General features: G+C 36.5%; 1 long non-coding RNA gene across 1 annotated transcript in view; it reads left to right on the top strand.

Annotated features, from left to right (window-relative positions):
* Positions 1-21,220, top strand: part of LOC106040476 (uncharacterized) — a 26,812-nt gene extending 5,592 nt beyond the window's left edge. Inside the window, exons 3-4 of the long non-coding RNA XR_001209910.3 lie at positions 6,516-6,563; positions 19,822-21,220. This is a non-coding gene — a long non-coding RNA (uncharacterized lncRNA). The remainder of the gene's footprint in view (positions 1-6,515; positions 6,564-19,821) is intronic.

The following is a 21,220-nucleotide window of genomic DNA, read 5'->3' as shown; positions in this document are numbered from 1 at the left end:
CTGGAACATCTGTTGGTTTTGGTGTCCTTTGCCCATAGTGTTAAGGACAAGATAACTGAAGTCAGTAAAATATCTCCAAATGATTTGAATAGATCTTAGGCTAGTACTTTAGATGAGTTTAGATTTACATTGTAAATGAAGTTACCTACAAATCAAGTAACATATGCATGAAAGAAGAATGAATTTACTGGAGCTGCCTAGATGCTTTAATCTGGCATTTATTCAGGCATTTAACAAAACTGAAATCTTTTGTTTATTTGATGTCTGTTTTGCAGGACAGCTCTCTTATGGTAACAGGGTGGTTTTCAATTTCTTTTTTCATCTTCACCATTGCAACGTGTCATTGAACAATCATATTTTCCCCATGAATTTCTAGTTGAAGAAATCTGAGCTTTGACAGAAGTCTTAAATTCCAAATCTTTTTATGAGGAAAAATGGAATGCACTCCATATGCAAAGCCAAAAATAAACTGTCTTAATCAAATTTTGGCAATCTAATCAAAATACAGCAACCAGTTGTCATTAATTCAGTTACAATAATAGTAGCACTACCAATTCAAATTAATATGGAAACCTATCAATGATAATTATATCTTTAAAATTTTAAAAGACTTTCTAATATTTATCCCTTTCCACTGGTGCTGTGCTCACACCTCCAGTATCCCAACAGGTCATAAGGACATTGCATGTGGCCTTACTGCAGCTGAGTGGGGTCTATTTGGCTTTACTTTTATGTGTTTCCTCACCACAGGCTACTGCTCCCAGCAGGGTGTGCGTGGCCCCACAGCCTCCCCCAGGCTCAGCCCCCCAGGGGCTCGTTGTTTGCTGGGCAGTGACTCCCTGGCTTTGCCAGACCCTTCCCATGGAGGCACTGAAAATCAAAACTTAACAAGTACGACAGATAGCACCTTTTTATTTATTTATTTATTTAAATAAAATTTCAGGGTCAAGTGCTTTTAATTTAAGACTATTTTTTTTCAAGATCTTAGCCCCATGCACATCAAAATCCTAACAGATATTTGGGGACTGTTGAAGAGCCTCGTCATTTCAGTCTGGGTGGCTAATGCTATCGAGGACCACAGCAGTCATATAGCTAAACGTACCACATCAGCTCTGTGGCACTGTGTAACCACAGCTAATTGAGGATGTGACTGTTAAGGTCTAAATGTTTTGAGTATGTACTGATAATGATTGACAGTCAGTAAGAAGTAACCACTGGAAATGTGTGTTGTTAATGAGTGGCAATCTCATTAAGTGTTATTTTGTAGTTTGAACCTGGCCTGGCTGTATCAGTCTTTTAACTGTTTCCATCCAGATGGTATATATACCCCTGTTTTTAGTTGCAACACCAGTGATGGGCAACAGTTGAGGGTCTGAATGAGAATTTTACACTTAACCTACTCTCAGGTTAACTTACTCTTAACATACTCTCACTTAACATACTCTCAGGTTTAGCTGTCTGAAAGTTGGGTGTTCAGTTTGTTCAAGGCATTTATGGTACACCATAGTCAGCGAGGGAGGAAGGCCTCATCAGGCAGTGAGTCAACCCAGCTGTCCTGGACACTGAGCATGGAATCTGCAGTCAATGCTTACATCTTTTGACTGATTATAGAGAAGGCTTATGTGCATTGTATAGGTTTGGGACTGGACTAGCAGTCATTGGTGAGCTATGTCCTGTCCCTGAGGACTGCCTCTTTTAGGTAATTACATTTCATTTTAATTCTGGCCCAAGATACCTAAACATAAAACAGCCAAGATAGATTTCTCAGATTCACGCACCAACTACCTGTGTCAAGATGAATATTAATTTATTTTGGTGGTCTGTTTGCTGGGAGCTTGGGATAGGAGCTTCTATGGTAGGAACAGGAGAAAGCCTCCTCCATTTTTTGTTGTGCCTGCAGCTAGGCAGCTGTACTCATTTTATTGAACCAAGTTCAGAGATTTATAGATTATAAAGGCCAGGAGGAGCCATCGTGATCATTTACTGTGACCTCCTCCATAACATAGTCCATCAGAGATTTTTGAATTAATTCCCATTTGAACTAGAGTGTTCCATTTAGAACAATGACCAATCTTGTTGAAAGTGTTTCCAGAGATAAGTCTGCCATAATCAGTAGCAAATTATTTTAATGTTTTATTAGTCTTTAACTTTAGTGCTTTATATTCGATCTGAATTTGGCTTGCTCCATCTAGATCATTGGATCTCATTACAGAATTACCGACTAGACCCATGAATCTTCTCTTATGAAATACCTGTTTGTCATGTAGGTACAGACTTTGAGCTTGCCACCCCCTAACCTGCCCTTTACTTAGACAGGTAGAATTAAGTACTTACTGAAGGACATGTGCTGTGGGAAGTATTTTCCAATCAGTAAATCTTCAATAAACATTTCTGTTATTAACACCCTTATAATATTGCAGGTCTTGCAATTGGGCAACACAATATCCCTGTAGGTATTTGCACTACTGCCAAGTACAGAAGTATGGATATCATACCTGTTCCTAATAAATATCCTCTTTATTCATACAAAGTTTGTGTGTCTGATTTTGAGCTCACTGTTTCACTTGGAGGTTGTGTGCAGATGGTTAGGTCTCTTAATGCCCATATCCTCAGATAAGTAATAGGAGACAGATTCTCCCATTCTGTAAGTATGGCTACATTTGACCATATTAAATGCAGTAAGAAGTGCAAAAAGCCACACCAAGTGGCTTGCCCAGGTGCTTATTTTAGTAGGTGAGCCAACCTTAGTATTAGTGATCTGTCCATATTGTTTGCCTTTCATGCACGCTTTCATGTGCTCTACAAGTCTGTTAGTAATGTACTTACTTATGTTTAATCATAGATATATCATACAACATACATTTAAAAATAACTGCTGTCCACTCTTGAAGCAAATGATGATGTTTATTTTACCTTTTCTTTCTGGTGCACTTCAACTTTAGTTATCTCATATTTTAGTCTCCAGAGTTCCTCATGGAATTGCAGTACCAATTTTTTCTTCCCAAAGCTGTTTTGGAGCTTACAAGTTACATTTGCTCTGAAGAAGTTCCTCTTTTTTCTCTCTGTTGCTTATGAAAGAACTGAGGGAACCAAAGAACCAACAGATTAGATAGATGCTTGAAGCTGGAGCTCTTCATACCCCTTTAACAAACTATCAGACAGTTTTAGTCCTTTAATGGGTTTCACATTGGCTTTGTGTTGCTCTAATTTTGTAATCAAAATGTGTTAAGTCAAAGGCCTTACGGAAGTCTAAGAGTATTACATCAATACTACTAATCATCTGTAATTACTTCTATCACTTTATTAAGACTTACAATGTGATCAAGAAGATATTAAGTTAGCTCTTTCCCATCATACACAATTGGAAAGAATCCTATTGTGAATTGTTAATTCTATGATACAGAACTAGGATGTTGCTACATATCGTTAGAGCAGAAAACCTGCTTGGGTAATGAGATAATCTTGAGATGTCAGCATCCCTTCCCACCTCCATAGCATGCAAGTGTAGTGTCTGAGAGCTGCTGGGAGGATCAGGTGAAGGGGATTTCACAGTTCCTGTCTGGAGCATTGCATTCAGTGCAGGTCATACTCTTTGTCTTCCACTCAGGCCCTGTTTCTTCTGGTGAGTTCTATTGCATAGGAACGTGTTGGCATAATTTTCCCATCACCAGTATAAGGTGATTATTTCCTCAGTTCCACTTAGTGCATAAAGCACAGCAGTTCCAAGGAAGTTATTGCCAGACAAAGGTAGTAGTAAGCAGTTTAATAAGCAGATTAATTGCAAGGCTTAATACTGAAATATCCAGCCCACAGATTTATTTATTTTCTTATTCTTATTCTTATTTTCTTATTCTTATTCTTATTCTTATTCTTATTCTTATTCTTATTCTTATTCTTATTCTTATTCTTATTCTTATTCTTATTCTTATTCTTATTCTTATTCTTATTCTTATTCTTATTCTTATTCTTATTCTTATTCTTATTCTTATTCTTATTCTTATTCTTATTCTTAGTGTTAAGCTAGAATTGCACTGGAATGTTTAATGATGCAAAGGAATGAAATGAACATGGTGACATATGGTGATTTGGTTATCATCACACTTTGTGAATGTTAGCTGTATTTATACAAGTTGTTCTTTAAAATATTTTAACCTTTCGGCCATTTCCTTCTAGCCTTCCTTCTTCGATAGATGCAGCATTTTATTAGCCTAGCATAAAGGCTAGCAGAAGAGCCCAAATCTCTTGTTGTTCTACAGAATGTACCTGACTGTGCCGTGAGGTAACACGGCTTTGGGAACCTTCCCCTTATCACAGCCATTGTGCTCAGTCTTATGAAGACAAGTTTTCAGGGCTTAACAGGAAGCATGAACATTGACTGATCAGATTTAATGATAATGCTGTGCTTTTGCACCTCAGCCATGAACTAGAGAAAACTCCTTTATTCCTTGCATATGGAAAGGTTAATTATTAATGTTTCCGTACCCAGCATCCAGTTATAAATGTAGCATCAGGGGAAATAAGACAACAAGTGACCTCAGAAGGGCATTCTTGTCTAATGCCATCATTATAGTATGGCTGTTCGGTGCTACAAGGCTTGGGATTGCTCAGCCACTGCAGACATCCCATCTACCTTTCTGTAGTCACTAAAGAGGTTGCATTTACCACAGGCAACTTAAGGTGTCCATTGCCCATACTCATAGATCCCAGTGCAGTACAGAGCCCTGGATATCTCTGCAGCGATAATTCCTTCACAGAAATACCCCAGCAACGAGGCTGTCATGGCTTTCTTCTGTGTTTCAGTTATGCAGTTAACTTTAAGGCTTCCTCTTACTATGTTTAATTATCACTACATTTCCTAGATCTCTGCAAACACAAACTCTCTTGCCATGATGTTTTTGTTTGTTTGTTTGTTTGTTTTTGTTTTCAGGAGTCTGTATCTTTAGTGGCTTTCAGTGTCTTTTGTGTGTGCAGTGACTGAAACATTAGCCCAGTGAAGACATACCCACAATCGTTCGTAACATCTACACTTTCTGAAAGAAACTCTGTTGAAAAGCTATGACCTTCTATTAATTATTCTCAAAATCAAAAACAAAACCACACATAAAAAACAGTAAAATTTTAAGATAGCCATGACAAAGAATTAATTTAAACTTGCTGCCAGGAATTGTTTTTCACTTGCACAATAATGTTAGAATATTGTTGCAGGTATACATGCAATGTAGTTCACTGAACAATATGTTTTCATGAAGTGAATTTTAAAACTGTTGAGAAAGTAGTGGCAAAAACTCATTTCTGACTCTGCAAACACAATCAGTTCTTTGTGTATGATGAAGCAATCAGTGAACAGAAATTTCACTATGCAGCTCCTTTGAGCAATCTTAAGAAAATGTATAGTTTGAATTATGAATATTCAACAGTCCATAAAATAGCACAGTTAAGGACTCTTCTAATATGTCTGAATTATGAACAGTTCCAGGAAAGGTGGCTCACTGAAAAGGAACCTAAATTCGTCAATTCATTCTCACACCATTATATGCTAATATTATTACATGCAGTTTGTATTTTACATCTCATACTTTCTTAGCTCTTTCATTCCTGTGATCTAAAAACATTTAAGAAAAAATATACAAAAAAATGTATTTCATGAAGTAAAGAAACTTGTTTGAGAATGAAATCTACAGCAGATGTTGTAAACTCAATTTCAACCACATAAAATACATCTCTAGGTGGCAATTACCACATAGTGCCATGTTTGAATAACACGAAAACATACTCCACAGGACACAATGAATGGATAGCTACAAACAGATAAAAGTGCTGAAATACAGCATAGTCATTGTCTGCAAAGAGGCAGTGCCTGCCAAAAGAGGCACCTTCAAGGTCCAGGGATTGAACTACTACATCTAGAATAGGTCAGAGCAATTTTGACAAAGTCTTTTTTTGACACTAAAAAGCTATTTTGTCAAAACCCAAGTTTTTCTCAGAAATAATTTCATCTGAAGTTGACTGGGAGGATTTCAGAGGAGACTAAAAAAGGTTCCAAGGGGATTACTAGCAAAAGCTCCATTTCCCATATTGTGAGATATCCTCATCCCTTCCCTGTATGTTCTTCTTTTCCAGTGGGAGAGACCCCACAGAAAGGGGGAAGGTACTTCTCAGCGTAACAGAGAGGATTGTGCTTTTGCATCCCTCAGTTGAAGCATAGCTTCTGGCCACTGCTGCGTGCTGAATCCTGTACCCTTTTGGGCATTCCTAAAGAGCCCCATGGTCTTGTACACTGATGATCTCCACAGATTCTATTTTGCTTTCCCCTCTACCCATCAGCTGGACCCTGAGGAGCTGGCCCAAAGAATTGCAAATAATGGCATCCCCTTTAGTTCAGTGGAATTACTTCAATTTTTTAATTGTAAGTAGCAGTTAATTGTGCTATCTAATAACTCTAATAATTCTTAGCACTTTCATAGAACTTTTCATCTTCAAAGAGTATCACTAACATTAACTAATTAATTTTCCAGTTTTCGACTAAGACAGAATTGCAAGCTGTGATCATGCAGACCACCTAGGTAATTATAATTTTCTTTGCATTGAAGATTATTCCAAAGACAATTTTTGTTATTTTAGGTGCAGTCTTGCAAATGCTAATTTGATCAGATAAGAGTTAAAGCTGAAATGATTAAATGATGGAATTTCTGTTTTAAAAACTTCAAGAGCGGCATGCTAGTAATCCTTATTGAAAAAGGACCTCTTTCATCTAAAACTTGACTATTAAGTACTGAAAAATAGTGCTAAAGGACTGGTTTTGACAGAGTCTAGGCACAGAAAGAAAATGACTGAATCTAACTTTTATACTATCAGAAAATGATTAAATTAAATATTCAAAGTTGCACTGGGGCTTTTTTTGGTTCACAGCAGTCTTTTGAGAACATTTTCCACAATGATTTTCAGCACAGCATTAAGTAGAAATTGGTCCTTTTCACCTAAAAGAAGTACAAAAGCTGCAGTTTGCAATAAATAATTTGGTCAAGATGCATAATGTATGAGCCACTGTTCTACCAACCACAGCTTTCTTGATTATTGACTGCATCTATTACTCTAGTGATTATTGCTTTTTATTTAAGGGATAGCAAGTGGTTAAAATAAGAGAGTTAACTGCTTTTTTACCCCCACTCTAAGATAATAACAATTAAATAATATGAGGTACTCAAAATGAGCAATAGTTCAGGTTCCTTAAATGTCTTCTGTGTCTTCCCTCCAGAGACAAGCACAACGAGGTGAATCTCATCATTATTTGTCTTTTCAAGGGCAAAGCTGTGATAGACAGGGCTTAATGTGTATCTTGGTAGAATTGGATTTGATCCTCAGGGCTGGGCCAGAGGGCTGCTTTGTTAGATTTGTTAGATTTACTCTCTCTCCCGCGCTCTCTCTCTACCACAAACAAAATTACCTCTTGGAGGCCTGCATCAGCCCCAGCATCCTGAGACTATCTCCTTTTCTTGATTTCAGTCACATCTAAATCAGTTTAAACTGTCGACACGATGATTTGTGGAGAGACAGGGATTAAGCAGAAGGGAGATTAACACAGTTGTCTGTCTTCTTTGAAATAATATACCTGCTGACAGTAAGGGCATTCTTCAATTTACATAACTTAGCTCACAAGGAAGGCTTTGTGGTTGTTATTGGGTTGCTTTTTTGCTATAAGCAGTGCAAACTCACCTGCCCCCCGCACATTTAAAACCTTGACAGTCCGTCTCTTCAATTCCTGTAAGATTGAGACACATGCCTTCTTCTTTTTCTAGGTGGAAGGAGCTTTTTTGGTCTTTGAGTAAAATGCATTCAAATAGATTATTTGAGAAATATGTATTAAATTCTCCTGGAAAGAAGATGAACTTCCAATTCCCCAAAGAAAATATTTACATTCCAATAGAGTCAAAACTCTGTGAACAATTGTTTTGAAATAGAATCACAAACTCCAGGTTTTTCTTTCATTTGCTGGTAGAAATAAGCAGATAACTTATTCTTCTAATTGGAAAAAAAAAGAAAAAAAAAGTATGCAATATTCAGTTTTAATACTTACCTAGGTAATTCTTGACAGCACTAACAAGAATTAGTTGGGTGGTATTTTGTGCTTGGCCTCTCTCTGGTGGAGAACAAAGAACTGCAGAAGAACAAGAAGACAATATCATCTAAAAATGGGAATATGAATGTGTATTTTTCTCATACTTTCTATATTTTATCTTTGTTCTGTTATAAAGGATGAGGCACAGAGATTTTTCTTCTGTAGGTACAGGGCTTTGTAAAAGAATCTTGATTTAAATTAGGAACTGCATTGTGAGGTAGCATTATGCAAGTTAAGGAAAAGCACAAACTTCATGCCAGCAAATTGATAAATGTACTGTCACAGCTGCATAAACTGGAAGAGCTGGATATGCAGGAAAAAAGGAAATAATTACATTCAGAAAAAAAGACAGTAGCTTCCTAGGTGTGAAACTTTTCTTTTAGATACCTTCTATTTTTACGTGAAATTTCACATAAAAGCTGCTTTATGATTCCTGGGTAATATGCTGTTCTGTTAGGATGAGGGATCTTATGTAGTTATCTCTGGGAGTCTAAGCATTTTAAAAACATCTGTTGCACCAGTACTGGGAGAGTTTTCCATTACAGAGTTCCAGCTTACTGCTCATCACATTGCAGAGGAGTGAAGGCAGAGGAGCAGGCAGAAACTTTCTGTTCTTTTCATCTCTCTCTCTGTGTCTCATTGAAGTGCTAGGCAAATTTTGTAATATGTTGTAGGGTATTTTTAATATTAACAATTACAGTAATATTACCAACTAAAAGCAGTGGCTTAAATAAAGTAAGAGACAATCCATTTCTTAAAGTATTTCCTGAATCAGATCTGAAACAGATAACCTAAACCTATTTCTGAGTTTTGAAGAAATTTGGTTGTTTTTCTCCTTTTTTTTTTTTTAATTTTATTTTTTTTTATGCTTAATGATTATCTTTGAGTTTCCACAGTTGCATCGTGACTCAAGAGACAGGTTCTTCTCCTAAAGTTTCCAGCGAAAATTAACAGGTGTAAATCATTCAGAATTTATAGTCAAGAAATTTCAGACAGGCGTCCAAGCTTTGAGGTGCTTATCAAACTTGAACTGGATCTTTAGAATTTATCCGTCATTGGTAGAAATTCCAATAGAAATTGTGATAAAACACCATTTTTAAATAGCTTCTGTGACGTAACATTTTATTTCCTTAATATTTAACATTTGATGTAACGTTTTATTTCCTTAATATTTGTGAGTATCAACACTTCTTTGACGGAATAAAGGTGAAGGTTTGATCATCAGGTGTGTATAAGACAAGACACTGAGCTGAGAGAGATTATGCCAGTGGATAATGGTGTACAGGACGAGGTGTCCTGGTTTTGGCTGGGTTAGAATTAGTTTTCTTGGTAGGTGCTCGTATGGTGCTGCGTTTTGGATTTTTGATGAAAGCAGTGCTGATAACCCATGGATGTTTTAGTTGTTGCAGAGCATTGCTAACGCAGAGCCAAGGAGTTTTCAGTTCCTCGTGCTGCCCTGCGAGTGAGGAGGCTGGGGGTGCACAAGGCTCTGGGAGAGGACACAGCCAGGACAGCTGGCCCAGACTGTCCAACATCATTCCATACCCATATGATGCCATGCTCTGCAATAAAGCTGGGGTGAGGAAGGAAGAATTGGGGACATTTGGAGTTTGTCTTCCCAAGAAACCATTTTCCGTGATGAGCCCTGCTTTCCTGGAAGTGGCTGAACACCTGCCTGCTGATGGGAAGAAGTGAATGAATTCCTTGTTTTGCTTTGCTTGCGTGCACAGCCTTTGCTTTACCTAGTAAATTGTCTTTATCTCAACCAATGGGTTCTCACACTGTCACCTTTCAGATTCTCTTCCCCATCCCACTAAGGAGATGTGAGTAAGTGGATCTGTGGTGCTGAGCTGCCTACCATGGTGTGCAGAGATAACATTATCAGTAACACATGCCGTTATGCAAGACACTCAATGCACTCCAAAGCCATGTGAATTTTCTGCGAACCTTTCCACTGATTTTGCTCCGTTTTGGATAAGATCTGTAATGTCTATGACTATTTTTTTTTTTCATATCAACTAATGCTTGTCTGTTGATGGTTGAAAAAGATTTGAATGAGAAAAGAGAAGCTGTGTCTTACAGAGGGTTAGGAGAGGTATGGTAGAGACAGATAACTTCACCAGAAGTGACGCACAATGATTAACAGAGGTGGAATACTTGATGACTATCACCTTGAAGAAAAGGGACTTGGGCAGCCTTCTAGTACATTATACCTACGGTAACTGTAATTGTGTCTGTAGGTCAGATCTCATTTTTAATTAATTACGTTGCTGAATTGCTGAATTGGGTGTTTTTAGGAAGGACAATCTTAATTTTAGCCTTAAAATCCTAAAAGACTTCCTTCTAACTAAATAAACCAGTCAGAAAGAATAGGGCACCTCTATAAATTATCCTGAAATTCCACTTATGGGAAAAAATGATCTGAAAATTACCTTGTATTACCACAGATACAAGAAGAATCAGAAATGCCAAGGGAATGCTGAGAAAGGCTACTGTCTAGTTTAACCTATTAGTTCATTTACTTTCACTTTTTGGCTTTTCAGAAATAATTGCAAACAACCTCTTGACAGAAAAGTATTCATCATTCCTTTTTAATACATGAAAGAATGTCTGGTGCTGCCACCCAATCTATGACATGGAAGGATTTCATTTTGTTTGCTTTCTGACACATTTGGTTTATTGTGTGCAGGTTTAGAAATATATGGAATTTTGTTTATGCTTGCAGTACCTAATCTAAAATGGAGAGAGAAAAAACATTTCATTCTAAACTCATTCTGCAAATTAAACTGCTCACAATATTCTTTGTGGGAGTAAAAAATTGCATGAATCCCCAGCATGAAGAAGGACTGGGATTAAATACCAAACCATTCACCTTCCTGTGACTTCATATCAATGGGTTAAATGTGATAAACAGTTTATGTATTCACATCATTTTAAGCTGCTGGGTATATCTGCTGAGTGAATACATTTGCTGTTGTTTTTTCGGCTCATCAGTAAATCTAGTACAAATCCGATAGTATACCAGTTGGATTTATATTGCTGCAACAGACAGAGATTATTACTGATGCCAAGAAGACTGATTTTCTGCTGATTTGATTAGGAGAGTAGCTGTGCAAAGCTACATATTCATATATATAAGAGCACTATAGTCCAGTAGAAGCCCATAGAAAGGAATTTCACGTTGGATCTCGAAAAACACAGACCAGTTATTGCTGTATCCTGCTGCATCTATTAGACAATTCATACAAATTCTTTAATTAGCCTCTTCATGTGTGCTAGGAAATGGGCTTTCCATATTAACCAGGGAAATGTCAACTGAAGGCTATAGGGGCTAGTGCTAATAAGGTTAATGAATAGCTGGCCTGAAAAGCAACAGATGGGCCTAACAGAGCGAGAGCCTTAATGGCATTTATAATGCCTAGGGTCAACCGCAGTTTATCTTCATTTTTTTCTCATTTAAAATATTCCAGAGGAATAATAAAGTAAGTTTAAATTTTTCCCTACAGGGAGATGAAATTTTATGCAGCACTGTTTATTGAATGTCAATGTGTTTGGTTATAAACAAAGGACTGCTGCACTGAGCTAGAACTGTAGTTGCATATCTGTATTTGCATTTACAGAGACTTTTTTCCTTTAGATCATTTAAAAGAGTACTCTCTTTATCAACTGCAGCTGAACAGTTTTTCTTGCTGAAGATGGGCTAACACAGAAGGTCAATCTCTGGTCATATATTGTAGTTGGATACATGTCTATTATGCTAAGTTTGAATAAAGGAATTGTAAGGGTAGAGTTTGAATGACCTGTGTTGTAGTTTCCCCAAAGATAACAGAATTCATACTTATTATTATGGAATGTATCATATAATAGAATACGATAGAAATGACAAAAATATATGGTAGAATTAATGATTTTTTCCGTCTTTAGCAGAAAATGTTTCTGATCAAAATGTTTGAGTTTAATAATAATTTCTGTGACCTCATTGTCTGTCATCTCAAATACATTAGTCTTGCCCTGGTAGGAGTAAACTGCATAGGAGGCAATTCGTATAGTCTTCTTTGCTCTAAATACAGGCTAGCAGTCATGTTAAACCAAAGTTAATGCATACCTGCGTAGCCTGAATTTAGTATACAAGGTCTGAAGTCACATATCAGTTAAAATAGCAAAATATAACAATGAGGGAAATTTTAAGACATGTTCTAACAAAATTAATTACTTGAATATTGATGGGGAGGTAGGGGGGCAGACAGAAACCTCTGCTTTCTTATTTTGCTTATAGGTCTGTAAAACTATTCATAGTAAATATACGGATCCAAAGTAGCTTTACCTATGCAACTCACTTTCATACCTTGGAAATACGCAGAAAGAGCTAAGAATGTATTTAAGCTAGAGGATTTATGATAAAGGGTAAGGCTTTTTAAAGTACTCAGTCCTGAGCTGGTGTTGCCAAGTTTACCACTTAAGATGCTTTGAAATCATCCATCCCCTTTATGCTTCTTTACTGCTCCTGTAAGTCTGTGATGAAACTCCCGTTGACTTTAATGGGGGCAGAGATAGGCCAAAACTGTAGGCTTCTGAAAATCTCACTTTATATCAGTTTTTAAGATGCTGTTGGATTATTCATAATGAAGACTATTGATTAAACTATGAATTTGTGTAATTTCCAAAGTATCTGATGAAATTCATCTCACGCAGTATTAGAGGTCTAAAAATTAGGTGTTCAAGTTAAGGCCAGACAGTGGATTATTCAAGACAGATCTTCCTACTAAGGTCATCCAGCAAAGAACAGAAAAGCAATTAATTATATAAGATATAATGACAGAATTAATTTTCTTATTCATGGTAAAAAAAGATTTGTGTTTCAATATTTCTGACATTTTGAGTTGTAGGGATCTGCTTTATAATACTGCCAATGTAAGCATACATGCGATTTGTCAAAATTTTCAGATGTCAGCTAAATTTACAAATAACTTTGGATATTTTGCTAATGAATATAATATTCTGCATACAATATAGAGTGCTTTAGTGCCAATGAACTGTAAGAGAGATTCATCTATCTCTGAATAATTTACTAATTGTTCTACCATCTCTATAAATTTGGCAAAAGAAAGAAAAGTATTACTGCATAATTTATGCAATGAATTCCACAGAACTTGTGAAGCAGTGTTTAATCTGATTTGCTCACTGATAGCTATGGGCTGGAATAAAACTTGTCCCCAAACCAGGAACATCTAATCTTTTGGTCCCACTTATCATAGAAAGACCTATCATACCTATTTGTGATAGATCTATATTGTTTACTGGTTTGCAGATAGGACTGCCTTTATACAGTACTTGCAAGTTTGTATAGATACAGGAGGAGTGAAATCTACCGACTTTTCCCTTGAGCACCATAGAACTTCTGTCCTTCATTAAACAGGTGATTTTTACCCTCTTTTGTGCTTTCTACTGTACAGTGACACTGGGGCAGGTAATAGAAAGTAGTTCCACTTGGCTTCTAAAAAGTAGCATTGAACATTCCCTGATGTATTTTAAGAAGAATCTTTTTTGTTGTTGTTGAAGTGTACACGTGACATCTTACTTCTCAGTAACTGAGTCTTATATAGTGGGAGTATTGCCTGTCCTCTGAATCACCTGCTCCTTTCATTTAAATCATGTTAATTTTACAGTGTAGTTTTTTTTTTTTTTTTTCTATTTAAGGAAAAGGAAACTAAAACTTACATGTTAAATTGAAAGTCAAGCATGATGTGGGTGCCTCTTACTTCTAAAATCCTGATTGCATTCCATCTTAGTTTTCTGAGTCTTATGGTAAGATAACTTTTCATTTAGTCTGTCTGCTGACTTAAGCTCTGCAGGGCAAGAAAAGAGGTTTTTTTTGCTAATTGGAATCTTTCAGATATTAAGTTTAAATATAATTTTAAGGAGCTCTTTCTTCATTATTTTAAATGACACAGACTTTATTTTGTAATATTGATAGATTGTAAATTTCAGAGAGGATTTCAAATGTTTAACTCCAGACAATCACTTGGCAATCACATGCAAAGAGATGATAAGCCACTTACTGAAAAAGAATTTAACTGATGTTCTCTAATAAGTAGATGTAACATTTTTTAAAAGCAAAGCTACTCTTGCCTCTTTTTTTTTTTTTTCCTGCTTGATAGAACAGACAACAATATCTTTTTCACTGTCTTGGATGTAAAATGTATGGTACATTTATGATTAGCTGGAACTCTGCCTGCATCAATTTAATATACGAGTGATCACTGCTCGTTTGTATACTTGCTGTAGTTCAAATCTTGCTAATGTTTAGCATTAGAGAATGACTTATGTTTGTGTTGCATTATAATTCTACTGAATATGCAATATAATTCTACTGAAATCGGATAGATGGCACTGTTGGATTGCTGATAAACCATCTTGAGACTGAATCCTACATTGCTAGTTTTCAGAAGGATATTATTACTTGCTAAAGAACTGTTGCTTTAGAGAGCTTGATAGAAACACACGTATTTTAGCCTGTATTTTTTCAGCAGTGGGAGTCAAAGTACCAGTCTGGTTGTTGGGCTGTATTTCTCTCCCTTCTATTTGCTCCTGATGGTTGGATTAAGACTTACGGGGGATATACCAAGGTATAAATGTTCCTTACTTCACATTAAAGTATTTTTTGTTTAAAGCAGGTAGGAGAGAGAATTCTGATTCTTTCTTCCTTTATCATAAGCTAGAGCATTCCATGTTGTGTTACATGCACCTTTTATATTCCATTTATCCCTTTCTTTGAGGTCTTAAGAATTACGAAACCACCTGTGAAATTGCCTGTATTTACAGATGAATTGACTGTGATTATCTGAAGCAAATTAAAGAGTAACTTGTCCAGCTTGTGCTGTAGTTTAAGATCAGACAAATCCAAAAGAGTTGTTGGAACTAGCCCAGGTAAATCCATTAGATTTTTAATGCAACTTTTTCAGGAATATTAAAATGAGAATTTTCTTGATATATTATCTAACATATGACTTGGATTATAACCAAACAATTGATGCCAAACAATGAGCAACAGTGAGATGACTTATTTATCCTTGTATATATTACAATGTTGCTAAGTAAAAAGTACATTAAAGAGTTATTTTTATGCACAAGTGGTATTCTGTTATAGAAAAATCTGCATACCAGTTGTGAATTCTTAATTGTTACAGCAAAAAACAAAGCTAGACAGAGACTTGTTGAACATCTGTTTTGCAATATTAATTCCATCTGTGCCATGTCATTTATACCCATTCTTCTCAGCATTTCAGTGAATTAGCACCACAGTAGAAGACTTCTGTAAGCAGCTATATATATAGCATTATAAAATATATTTTTTTCCCTTGTATAGAATTGACTGTAATTGTGCAATTTCTGTGATTTCAAATCATAATTACTGCTCCTAAAATTACCAAATGCACTCATTCCCCTTAGAAGAGCTAAGCAACACTTTGGAGGAGGTAATAGGCTTCAAAAGGCAAAGTTGCTGCTATAGGTGTATAGCTTGAAATGTACCATCCACTGCTAGAATTCTCCATTATGATAATGGAGAAACAACCTGGCAATGATTATTATTAGTGATTATCTTCTTTCAGGATTGTTTTATTTGGGAAATATAGGAACGGATCTTCCCTATTGTGAAGAAAAAGTGGAGAGAACAACACGAAGTGGGAACATTCCCTGCAAATTTTCTCATGGGAAACTGTTCTCCATTTTGTTCCTTCAAAAAGCAAAAGGTCTGTTCTGGTGGAGAACATTACAGGGACTGCCTCCAAGATCCCTGAAAGCTGTCAGGAGGCCAGGGCATCCCTGTGATGATCCTCTGCCTTCACTTTTCTCTGTCTACTAAGCATCTTTTGCTGTCTGTCAGAAGATTTTCAGCAGTACTATTCTTGCTTGGTGACGGCAGCTGGATCCAAGATCCTGAGTCTCAATTGTGTTTAAAAAGAGATTAAAGTGTAAATGGGAAGAAAGCACTATTATTTCCAAGTAAGATAGGTAATGAGATGCAAGAAGTCTTGCTATGCCTGAAGGCTACCTCCTGGCCTGCCCATTTGTTTTTTGATCCCATGCACATTCTCATGTATTTACAGTTCTCAGCATTGGTAGCTGGAGAATTAAGACAGATACCATCTTCTCTTGCCAAGGCTTTTCTATTTCTGGTCTGTACATCCTGTTATATAGTGTTCTTGTGGGAATGAATTAAGTCATGGTTATTTTAATAGACATTAGAAATTAAAAAAGATGTTAGTCAGGTGCAGGAGTAAATCATCAGGACTGCACATGCTCAGTGCAGAGTAAAATTTATTTGCATTGAGTCAAGTCACATAGGGAAGTAAATTTTTCTTCAGCTAAAAGTATGTGTACAAATATAAAACACACCTATTATTCATGTCTTATGAGGCTTTATAATTTCATGTCTGCACAAAGTCAGTAAGTAGGCTATTGCAAGAATACAAATGGACTGCACCTAATTCAACAACTCTGTTCCAAGAGAACAATACTCTAAAAGTATCATATGATATAACAAAAATCAGATTATATTGGAGGGTTTGAATCTTTGATGAAATGAAAAAAACAATTTTGCTGATGACTTTTGCTTCTTTTGTTTCTGGACACATTTTTCACTTGAAAATTAGTGTCTAGTAGAATAAAACTATTATTATTAGGGGAATGTACACTGCATATGGTATAACACCTCAATATAACTTCTTAGTAGACCAGCTTAATTCAAAATTAATTGTGTTAAAAACAAAAGAAAACAAAAAGTATTGGTTGTTAGTTTGGTTGTTTGAACATTTTATAACTTTAAAAAGTATACACAATTTATGATTAAGAAATGCTGTTATTTGTGTCTTCAAGCTTCAAGTGTGTAATTAAAATAACTGCAGACTCTGGACCTTTGTAGACAAAGATTTTAACCTCCACAAGCATATATAATAGATACTTCTCACCTAAACATGTTCTAGGTGACCAGTTGTGCCATTTGCAACATACTGAAGTCTCAACTGCTTCCATAACCAGATGCTTAATGTTCAGGGAAAAAAAAAAAAAAAAGTACTTGTAGACATTTTTAAAAAATCTGCTCATTTAGGTGGAATAAAACAGATTCTAGGAGTAATTGGGGACTACTTCACTGCCTGTAAGAATTCATCAAGGCAGTCTTTTTGCCTAATGATCCAGCCGTGGTTATAAATTACAGGACCATTGTAGATCCAACTAGCTTTTGTTTCAGCAAAAGAGAAAAAGAAAAATTGCCTTAGAAACAAAAATAATTACCTGGTATTTTAAATAAGGTTTAAAATATTTTAATAACTTTAAAGATGTGAATTGTAATTACTTTCCATTGATATCTCTGCTTATTATCTTAGAAACGCTTGATCATTTCCCTGAAAGCAGACAAGAGCCTGGGATGTCTCTGTCTTATATTTCTGAAGAGGGAGCTTTCCAGTAGCTCATGTCAGATATTCAAATGATTTACAGGAGATTGTGAAAAATGTTTCAGTGTAAAAAATTCTGTTTAGAACTTTACTGAAGTAGTAGTGCAAATTTTTGTTTAAATTAGTGAAACAAAATAGAGAATGCTGACATGCTAGTACATGTCTACAATGACTACAATGTCTCTATCCTGTTGCATATTGAATTTAGTGAAAAAAACAACTTCTATCATAAATGAGGATTGAGATTTGAAAAGCTGGTGAAGTCTGATAGTGGCAGGAAAATCTTTGCTATGTTGAGGACACACAAAACTATAAAGTGTCTCAGTGAGAAACACAGTGGAACTATTAGAACCACAAATTAGAAATAAGTACAAAGAAATATATTTCCATGATTTGAGCCCTCTGCATGCTTTAATGAGTCCCTTTATAAAATCATAGAATCGTTAGGGTTGGAAAAGACCTCCAAGATCATCTGGTCCAACCATAACCCTACTAACAATGTCACCCACTAAAACCATGTCCCTAAGCACCATGTCCAACCTTTCCTTAAACACTCCCAGGGACGGTGACGCCACCACCTCCCTGGGCATCCCTTTCCAATGCCTGTCTACTCTTTCTGAGAAGAAATGTCTCCTAATTTCTAACCTAAACCTCCCCTGGCACAACTTGAGGCCATTGCCTTTAGTCCTATCACTGGTTATGTGCGAGAAGAGGCTGACCCCCAGCTCCCCACACCTTCCTTTCAGGTAGCTGTAGAGAGCAGTAAAGTCTCCCCTGAGCCTCCTCTTCTCCAGACTAAACAACCCCAGTTCCCTCAGCCGCTCCTCACAGGACTTGTGTTCCAGGCCCTTCACCAGCTTTGTAGCCCTTCTCTGGACATGCTCCAGGGCCTCGATGTCCTTCTTGTACTGAGGGGCCCAAAACTGAACACAGGACTTGAGGTGCAGCCTCACCAGAGCAGAATACAAGGGGATGATCACCTCCCTGGTCCTGCTGGCTACACTATTCCTGATACAAGCCAGGATGCTGTTGGCCTTCTTGGCCACCTGGGCACACTGCAGGCTCATGTTCAAGTGAGCATCGGTCAGCAACCCCAGATCCTTTTCCTCTGCACAGCTTTTGAGCCAGTCTGCCCCTGTAGAGCTGTGTGGGGTTGTTGTGACCAAAGTGCAGGACCCAGCACTTAGCCATGTTGAATCTCATCCCATTGGCCTCTGCCCATTGACCAAACCTGTCCAGGTCCCTTTGCAGGGCCTTCCTACACTTCCGACACTTCCCCCCAACTTGGTGTTGTTTATTTACTTAAGAAAAATACTAAAGGCTGTCTGTAGAGCTATTAAGAAGATTCATGTCATAGGATGATGAAAAACTTTGAAAATCCTGTGCATTCCTGCTTTGCAGAAGATGCTCCCCTTGAAAAATATGAAATGCAAGAATCATTTTTTTTTTAAAGATGGTAAGCCATTTGAATGAAAAGTTCTGTATATCTAAAAAATATCTTTGCTGATTATTTATTTAGGAATCAGAAATAGAAATAAGTTACTAGTTTCAAATTGTGTTCTGATAAATTATCAACAAGAATTATACACTAACATGTTAATGCCTCGTATCTTTTTCTCATAAGAATTCACCCAAATTATATGAAGATACTTTTAAAATTACTTTGATCGTTAATCCATCTCAATTTATTAATTAATCTTAATTTATTAAGTGAATGAAAATCATTTGTGTAAGTAATACATGCTTTTGCAAAGGTTGAAGTTGGGAATGAGAACACACTTACTGAACCTAAATTGAATAACACACAAAATCAAACTCACTTCTATACGTTTTAAAGAGTCCTTTCACACTGAAGGTCCAGGGGATTCTTCTTTTAGAAATAAAACATGCATTTCAAGGTTAGTCGGGAACAAAACCCAGTCTATGTTTGAGGATCTGCAGAAACCTAGAGAGAAGTGTCTTTCCATGGTGAATGCCCCTTATGAGCACCCTGGGTGCAGGTGCATATTCCATGATTTTATTGCTCTTTTATCCTGCTGACCCACATATGAAGGTAAAGCCAGCATACAGGCTGGAAGCGTGGAGTGATATGCTCCAACAGCTCCTTCTATCTGGGTATCCACCCTACCAGCATGACAGAGCAGTAAGAAGAGCGTACTTGTGCTGTTATCTTGACACAGCTTTAGAGAACATGTGGTAGAACAGGCTAATATCTTGTTAACTGAACCATTCTTGCTCTGTTTCCTGCAGCAAAAGTGGTAGAGACCTGTTCTGCTGGCATACATCTCAGACCTTGTGGCAAGAGGAGGTGGAGTCAGAATGGTGTTCACAACTGAAAAATAAAAATGTACCTTTCAGCTGATAGGCTGAAAGGAAATAAGGGGATTTCATTGTGAAAGCTAAAAAGAAGATGGAAATCAAAATGCACTGGAGGAGGAACAGAAAAATCTGTTTTTCTTCCACTTGAGCAGTTATTCATTTATTCTTATCAGAGTATGTGCTCACTTTTAAAAAGAAATTATCACCTTGCAACCTACTCTGTGTTGTCTATCACTGTGTGAAATGTCCAGGCAGATGCAGATCTTGTGATTGAAAATGCAAGTCTCCTATTTTAATAGCTATAGTACTTGGCTTTGTTGGATATTTGTTACTACTGACAAAAAAAAAAAAAAAAAAAGAACAAAGAGGACTGAAATTGCAGCTTGCAGCTTTCTCCCTGTTTCAGAACAGCTCTGCATGTCTACAGAGATCTCCCTAGTTTCTTGCAGGCTGCTTTTATTACTTCTTCCTTGTAATGGCCATAAATATTCTGTAGCCAGAAAATGTAACACAATAATAAGATGTCATGTATATATAATCCCTCTATTTTTAATTTTAAGGTTTTGTCATTGATTAATTTAATAGCACACATTATGGCTTCAGCTGAAACTGACAGAAGCTGTAACAGCTATAACCCTTCGGTTACTCAAGCAATACGCACTCAGCCATTTGCTCCTGCAGATCCTGTAAATCACACACATGAACAATGTAGCCTTTAATATTAGAAAGAATCTGTTATAGGGATGAATGATTATCATAAACAATGTTTAGCTGGATGTTCAGTCTAACTTTGCCACCCATGTGCTTCAGTTTATTACAGCAGAGTTATTTAGATGTTGATTAGAAGATTTCTGCTTATGATATAATTTGAAGCAATAGAAAGAGGTACTAGAAAGTTGTACATTAATATTTTTTAAAGGGGATAGGCTTTGCGGAAATATTTCTCCTTTTCTGCATTGGTTCACTATGATATGGCAAGTCATTTTATAAAAAAAAAAAAGTTATGAATAGTTAATAATTCTGCCCACCGTCTAGGTCTAATAAAACCACTTGGTCATTAGAAGTAGGATTTTTTAATAATTCTTAGAAAAAAAGATGCCTTACAAAAAACATAAGTAGTCTTCTGAATGGGCGATTTATTTTTTTTCCTGTGAAAAAAGAAAGGAAAAGATAATAGGGAAAAACATGTTGCAAGATTTTTTTCTCAATGAAAACGCCGGTCATCTCATCGTAATTAACCTCATAGCATATCTTTTCAATAAACAATGTTTCAATTTGGAATACACAAAGAAAATCTATTGCATAATGTCTTATCTCAGAATTCAAAATT

Source organism: Anser cygnoides, chromosome 1 (genome assembly GCF_040182565.1).
Source record: "Anser cygnoides isolate HZ-2024a breed goose chromosome 1, Taihu_goose_T2T_genome, whole genome shotgun sequence".
Classification (NCBI taxonomy): domain Eukaryota; kingdom Metazoa; phylum Chordata; class Aves; order Anseriformes; family Anatidae; genus Anser; species Anser cygnoides.
The sequence above is the reverse complement of the archived record's forward strand: the minus strand, read 5'-3'. Positions and strand labels throughout refer to the sequence as shown.